This window comes from Malaclemys terrapin, chromosome 3, assembly GCF_027887155.1.
Source record: "Malaclemys terrapin pileata isolate rMalTer1 chromosome 3, rMalTer1.hap1, whole genome shotgun sequence".
Classification (NCBI taxonomy): domain Eukaryota; kingdom Metazoa; phylum Chordata; order Testudines; family Emydidae; genus Malaclemys; species Malaclemys terrapin.
Genome location: NC_071507.1, coordinates 4161009 through 4168540, shown reverse-complemented (window position 1 = coordinate 4168540; position 7532 = coordinate 4161009). Strand labels below are relative to the sequence as shown.

The 7532-nt window shown below is 40.5% G+C and overlaps 1 protein-coding gene across 2 annotated transcripts in view; it reads left to right on the top strand.

Moving 5' to 3' along the window:
• MAP4K3 (mitogen-activated protein kinase kinase kinase kinase 3) overlaps positions 1-7532 on the top strand; it is a 122808-nt gene that overhangs the window by 1589 nt on the left and 113687 nt on the right. The gene's annotated exons all lie outside the window — the stretch shown is intronic.

Here is a 7532-nt window from a genome sequence, read left to right as displayed (position 1 = left end):
TGTACAGTAATTTTTCAGAGAATCTATTATTAAGCTTTCACCCACATTTCCATTTAAAGCCACATAATGCATTCTCTAAAATTTTAAAGAAAAGTCAAATTGATCTGAAAATGGGTAGATAAGGTCAGCATAGAGTTTGTGTGGAAGAACCTGAGCACTTCAAACTAAGCTGTTCTGAATTGCTCATGCCGAGGAGAAAACTTGTGAAAGGAAAAAAGGTCCCATCACTTAAAATATGAGACGTTATTAAACCTTTTTGGAGTTCAGAATGAGATGACAGAGGGTACGTCTTCGCTACCCACCGATACGGGTAGCGATACGGCGGGTAGCAATCGATTTATCCGGGATCGATATATTGCATCTCGTTAAGACGCGATATATCGATCCCCGAATGCGCTCACCGTTGACTCCGGAACTCCACCAGAGCGAGCGGCGGTAGCGCAGTCGACGGGGAAGCCGCGGCCATCGATCCTGCGCCGTCTGGACCCCAGGTAATTCGATGCAAGATACTTCGACTTCAGCTACGCTATTCACGTAGCTGAAGTTGTGTATCTTGGATCGATATCTCCCTCCCCTCCCCCCCCAGTGTAGACCAGCCCAAAGTGATGTTGGTGCACTTATACATTGCCAGCATGGTGTGCAGACCCCTTAACTGCATTCTGACATAATTTCAGCACCATTTTCACCTCTGAATTTAGTGGGGAACAAGGATCAGACAGATGAATATGTTGCTTGCTTCCTTCAAAATGACCTTTAGCTTACAGAATGTTCACCTGGCTGGGAGTCAGGAGACCATGAGTTCTAATATCACCTGTTCCACTGATTAATTTGTTAAGGTGAAGGTAATTTTGCTACTGTATAACAGTGTCTTCTACTCTCTATACCCCTCCAGAACATGAGACTTCAGAATGTAAACACAAATGTTGGAAAATCAGGAAATATTTGGCTAAGCATACCGCTTAAAAGAATGTCTGTTATAATACCCTCCCCAGTTAAGGAAATGTTAACCAGACAGATTTAACTTTGCTCCCTTAAAGCTGCCACAAGGAACTCACTAAATTAACATGAAAAAAAATTCCATAATCACATTCCCATTTTGTGTCCAGCACAAGTGGCATTACACACACATTTATTTTACTTTGTCTCCATATGCTTGCATGTGTGTGGGGCAGAACTAAACTTTCTGTGTGTTGTGTTGGAAGTTTTACCTTAACATTTTTTGGTTTTCTTGCAACACTAATGTTCTTTTAAGGTATATGTGGGGGGACCTTCACTAAGCATTTCTGGCTTTCTAATGTTTAATGCTCTGTTGTGTGTGAGCAACACTGATTCCACCTTAAATTTTTTTAATTGAATAGTCATAAAACCAATTTAGGTTGGTGTGCAGAATCTCAGTTATACCTGATCTCATTGAAATATTAACACAGATTTTGGGCTCTTTTTGCCAAATCACCTGCTCTTAATGGTAGCTCTGTAGAAAATGAGCTTGTTTTTCCCTTGTCCCTGCTCCTTATCTATATGCTAATATCTAGTGTGATTAGGCTTGTGACTTTTTCAAAGTACATTTACTCAGTGTTCAAGTCCTCCCTCAGTATGCTACTTGGAACCTGGCTGAGCTTTCTTCCAGTGTAGTTCATAACTTTGAAATGGTTCCAGTAACTGGAGTGATTTTTTTGGTTTGTTTCTTTGATCAAGTGTTTTCAGCATTATAAATGAGATATTAAGATGTATGCAAATCAGCAAACCTGGATCAATTGGTTAACCTTAAAAGATATGACCTCAAACTGTAGAATGAAATTTTTCCAATTATAATATGATTATTTATGTATGTTACATTTAAGTTGTTTTGGATTTGGCAAGGGTCTGTTGGGAGCAGTAGGGCATTGGCTGAGTCATCATAATCTTCAGTTCAGTGTTCTGTTGGTGGCTAATAAAGTCAGTACCATTCCTGATTTGATCTACCTTCAGACATATAAGTTCCGTTCTGAAAAATGGATTCATGTTCACCATGTACATGCAAGTTCCAGGATAAGATTAAATTAGATTCATTGTGTTGTGCAGGTTCTTTTATGTCTTAGGATTGGAGTTGGCCAGGCTTATTGTTCTGCCATTACTTCAGTATCCATGCAGTTGTGACTACGTGGGCGTTAACTTGGGATCGGGCTGCCATTATATTTGTTGCCTTCCTATGGGGACAGTCTCCTTAATGTGGACACTCTTGCTACTTGTTGACCTGACCCCCTTCTCTCCCTCCTCCCCCCCCCCCCCCCAAAAAAAAAAAAAAAAGGTTTTAAAGTTATTGAGAAGGTAGAGTCAGGGCAATGTGGTGTCTCTTGAAATCCTTAGATTTCCTTGTCTTTTTTTAATTGGATTTTCAACCTGGATATACCACTGTATGGTCACTATTTTCTTTATAGCCATAGATGTATTTAGTATGTTACAAAAATAGATATGTAGCTGTGTTTATGTTAGAAAAAATGATGGAGTGCTTGCCCTGGATATTTTACAATTTAAAATAAGAGTAGGTAGTATGGACAGAGCTGAGGCGAAGGTGAAGAGAGATGAGGACGTGGGTCAAGACAATAAGATCCTGCTGTTGTTTGGGTCAGTTCTGTTATTTATATGGTGTCCAGAAATGTGCTAGTGCACATTATTTGAGGGATACACCGTTTTTCTTATAGTTAATACATAAGGCTACATTTGATAAGCCCCCTTGAAGTGGGTTTTGAGAGAGGAATTGGAGATGATAATGGAATGTCTGTAAAAAATGGATGTGTGAGGTTTTGTGTTTGTTCTGCAATAGTTTCCATATCAAATATGCTTGGTTTATAGGGAAGAATATATCTTTTCTAACCAGCAACCATGCAAACTCATTCCAGAATATGCAAATTAAGATAATAAAAGTATTGCACATCAAATTATGAGGAGAGTGCCTTTCTCCATTGAAACTATATTGCCTTGATGGTTTACATAGGCATAACTCATTAGGTCTGTAAATGGAACTTCGTAAATATTTCTGTGGAGGATGCAAAGCAACATTAGAATCTTTCTCCCTTTCCCCGAGCTGTGTTGTGTCTGCAGTGCTAACCGGAGTAAAAAGTAATAACTTATTTATGTTTCCAAAGATAGCAGATATGACCTTGTCTAAACACAGAGTGGATCTAATGAGTAAGATATTATCATTTTTAGTCATTTTCAGAGTAGAGCTGTACTTCAGAGATTCCTGCAGGCAGCATCTCAGAGGTACCCTATGGACGCTTAATTTTAACTTGTGGTTTCATCATAATATTAATCAGTTTTATATACCTTAATAAATTTGCCATTCAAGCCACTTAGTCTACTCCATCAAAATTGCTTTCCTGGTTGCAGTCACCTCTGCCAGGATAATTTTTGCATTGGATCCTTTTCCATCAAATCCCGTACTCCACCTCATTTGTGGAATTCCACAAGGATCAATTCTCTTTCTGGTCCTTTTTAATATCTATGTGCAACCACAAGGTGAAGTGGTCAGATGACATGGATTCAAGTGCCAGTAATATGCAGCTCTACTACCTACCACCACTCTTCTGTCACCAAGATGTTCTGGTGCTTGGACAAGATCAATTCATGGAGGAAGAACAGCTGGCTGAAGCTGAATCTTTGCAAGACAGAAATGATGTTGGTGAGGAGGAAGGCATTTTGAAGAGTTTGTAGTCATTGTGCAGTTCCCTTTGGTTGAAGGTACATAGCCACAGTTGCTCTGTTTCTCCTGAAGTCTAAGAGAACTCTTGTATTCCTCACTAACTCTAAGCTCTCGCGTAGAAGCATCTGTGAGTAATACTTTCTGTCATCTCCAGTTGGCTAGGAGACTCGTCCTGGTGGATGATGACAAGGCCTCAGTTATTTACACCTTTCTGATCTCTCTGTTGGACTACAGCAACACAATGTTTCTGGGCATGATTTAGTACTTAGAAAACTCCAAGTAGTACAGAACACTGTAGCGCATCTCCTTTGTAACATAGGCTATTGCAAGCACATAACCTGTCCTTCGCTCTCTAAATTATTTTCCCACATAATTTCAAATCAAGTTCAAGGTCTCTGTCCTTATCTTTGTGGTGGTCCATGGCTGGCCCCAGGATTTCTAAAAGACCACCTAAAGCTCTGGGATTAAGACTGTGGTTGACAAGCATACTTCTATGGCACAGTGTTTTACAATAAGGGTAAAACACATATGTTAGAGACACAGAACTTTCTTGGGAGCTAGCCTGAACTCCTGCAGGAACTAAGGACTATCCCAAACCTCACCACTTCCAAATGCAAAGTGCATTTCTTTGACTGTGCTTTAACGTAAATGCATAGCAACCCCTATTTAAAACAAAACAAAACAAACCCTACCAAAACAAGATATTCTAATGCACATGCTTCCTCCTCCTGAGGAGAGAGAATAAACAACACACAGCAGATATGTAATTAGGCTGCTACTGAAAGGTGCTTAAGTTCTACAGTGAGGAGTGTGGTATAAGAAAAGAATAGAACGGAATTCCATATAGCTAAAAAGGGCTTGGGAAAAGTTTAACTGACACCTATTAGGCAGGGTGAAAAATATTCTGCTGGCACATGTAAGTTTGTTTTCATGTCTCTACTGTTTCTGGGTTTCACTACTGTAAAAATCTCAAATGAGGAATTAACTAATGATTTTCCTTCTCTGAAAAAACAGTTTCACTACTCTGTCCTCCTGAGTTACAGGCAATGTCCCTTGATTTCAGTAAGGGAAAGTTGTGGTTTTGCCCTTTCTGCACTGTAGAAAATCTTTGCAGAAAACTTGCTCTTAGTTCTTTATGTTAAATCTCAGAAAGCATCCTATTTGGTAGGTAGGTGGAGCAAAGATGAAACTGATAATTGACAGCATCTTGTTTGTAACAAATTGTGGTGAAAGTGGGGAATAGTGGACCTGAATATTCAAGGAGAGAAACTTGTTAACTTACTGCCTCTAATTTTTTTGAAGATGATACCAATAAAAGATCATGTAATTACTCTAAGTGCCTATGTATGTGTACCAATAGGTGCCTTTTAGAGATAGTCCCCCCTCCCCTCATTTCACCTACAGTTTAGTGGGAAATGATCCCACTTTTCCTTGTTTGGTGGTACTGTGTATGGTATACAGCCCCCTAAGGAATGTAGAATTACCAGATTGAATCAGACCAGTGGTCCACCTAGTTCAGTGTCCTGTCTCTGATAGTTTCCAGTGGCATATTCTTCAGAGGAGGGTTCAAGAAACCGCACAGTAGGGGAACAAGATTCACAGTAGGGAGAAATGGGATTATTCACTCCGCCATGGATGTCTCATTCAAATCCCTAGTAGAGATTGGACATTGCAGCACTGCAGAGGCTCTGGCTAGCCACTTGAGCTTAAGCCCATCCTACCCCTGGGTCTGAGCGCAGATGGCTAGCTGAGCCTCTGCTGGTGCCACAATGTCCACACAACTATTTCGAGTGTTAAGCATTAATCTGTCTGCCCTGGCTGGGAGGCTTGCTCCGAGCTGTAGTATAAGACATACCCAATGACTTCCTGTGGTAGTGTGCCACAGTCTAATTATGCATTGCGTGAAAAAGTATTTCCTTCCTCACTTTCGAATTTGTCACTTTTCTGTTTAATTTAATATCCCCAGGGTTCTTGTCTTATAAGGCTGGGAGCTTATGTTGTCTGATTAGACCTGATCATGTCATGATCTTCCAGGTATTTTATTATGAATTCCAACCAGTTTGCCAAGTAGACATATGGCTTTTTGATCTGTGATTCTCGGGATCATTCCTAGAACTTTTTTAAAATATGGGTATAATACTTGCTGCCCTCCAACCCTCTGGCACAAAAGTTGTTTCTGATGAAAAATTGGATGTTTTTGTTAACAGCTCAGCCACTTCATAATTAATCTCCTTCGGAACTCTTGGATGTATACCTTCTGGGCCGGGTGACTTATTGCTTTTAATGATATGATTACTTCAGCACCTTTTCTTTTTGACACTTCAATTTCTGATAGCACCTTATCTTTATTACAAGAAAAGGACCGGTCCCTAACAACTTTTGTGATATAGACTGATACAAATAAATCTTCTATCTTCTCAGTAGTGTCCATAGTCTTCCTTAATTGCTCCGTTTAACTTTGGTGATCCAGCAGACCCACCAATTCTTTTGCAGGCATCCTGCTTCTGAAATAATTACATAATTTCTTGTGTTTTTTTTTTTAAATGTCATTAGCTATTTGTAAGGCCATTCATTTTTGGTTTTTTAATTTTTTAAAATGTCCTGGGAATTTATTGGGTTTTATTAAAAAATAGGAGAAAAATTGGTAAAAACCAGGAACAAAAGGGGCAGGGGGGAGAAAGGAAGGATGCCCGATACTCATGGAGATATGGGGTGGAGGGGGAAGAGTGCCTGGTATCCATGGGGAGTGGGGATTACTCGCCATGAAGCAGTTGGGCAGTCTCAGCTTCCAGGACCCGACTCCCTGCCTTTTTTTCTTCCCCTGCTTGCAGAGGAGGTGAATGGAAGGGCCCGGATAAGGAGGGGAGTTGAAGGCTTTACCCCAGACAGAGTCTCTGTGGCACTCTGTACCTCAATGCAGCACCTTGGAACCCACATATTCACTACTGTCATGTAATTACGATATGTTTTGTACAAAGTATGCCACATAAGGAATGGAAATGTCATGATCTGCTGAAATCCACTGTTCTGTCAAAATATCTATATCGTTAGTGTGTATGAAGTTATGAGGCTTAGCGGTATGGTTGTTGCTGAAATATGTTGCAAGTTTGAGAGTCACCCACTGCCAGTTCTCCAGTGACAACAAAGGAGGTGATCCACTCCCAGGAAGGTGTTAAGTGATCAATAATCAGTAGGGGAGTTGTAAATATGGGATTTACAATGCTGTAAGAGGGCTGTACAAGCATCACACAATGGGGGATTGCTTCGCTCTGTGACTTAGCAAAGCCTGCCGGGACATGTCTGGGCTGGTGTTTTCCAGGCACATGGACTGAGGATATAAAATAGGGGACAGTGGTACGGTATCATCATGCTTTTGCCTTTCTCCTCCCCCACCCATGCTGGAATTAACAAGAACACTGGGAAGACAAAGACTTGCGCTCAAGAGACTGGTCCCAGGCTTAAAGGGGAAGCCTGTGTATTAAGAACTGTAACCTACCTGCAGCATTCAGTGGGGTGAGAGAAACTGCTTGATCCAAATACTGCCTAGTCTAATAAGGTTGAAAATTTTAGACACTGTGCTTACCTTTTGTTTTTTTTGGTAAGTACCACTTATAATCACTTAAAATCTATCTTTCTGTACTTAATAAATCTGTTTTATATTTTACCTAAAACTGTGTTTTGGTTGAAGTGCTTGGGAAATCTCAGCTCAGTTTACAAAGGTTAGTGCATGTCCTCTCCACATCAAGGGAGGGGAAGACTGGATAATAAACTTATACTGGTCAGGCTTCTGACCAGGGCAAGACAGTATATTCTGGGGGTGCAAGGCTGGGGGCTTGGGAGACTTACTTGT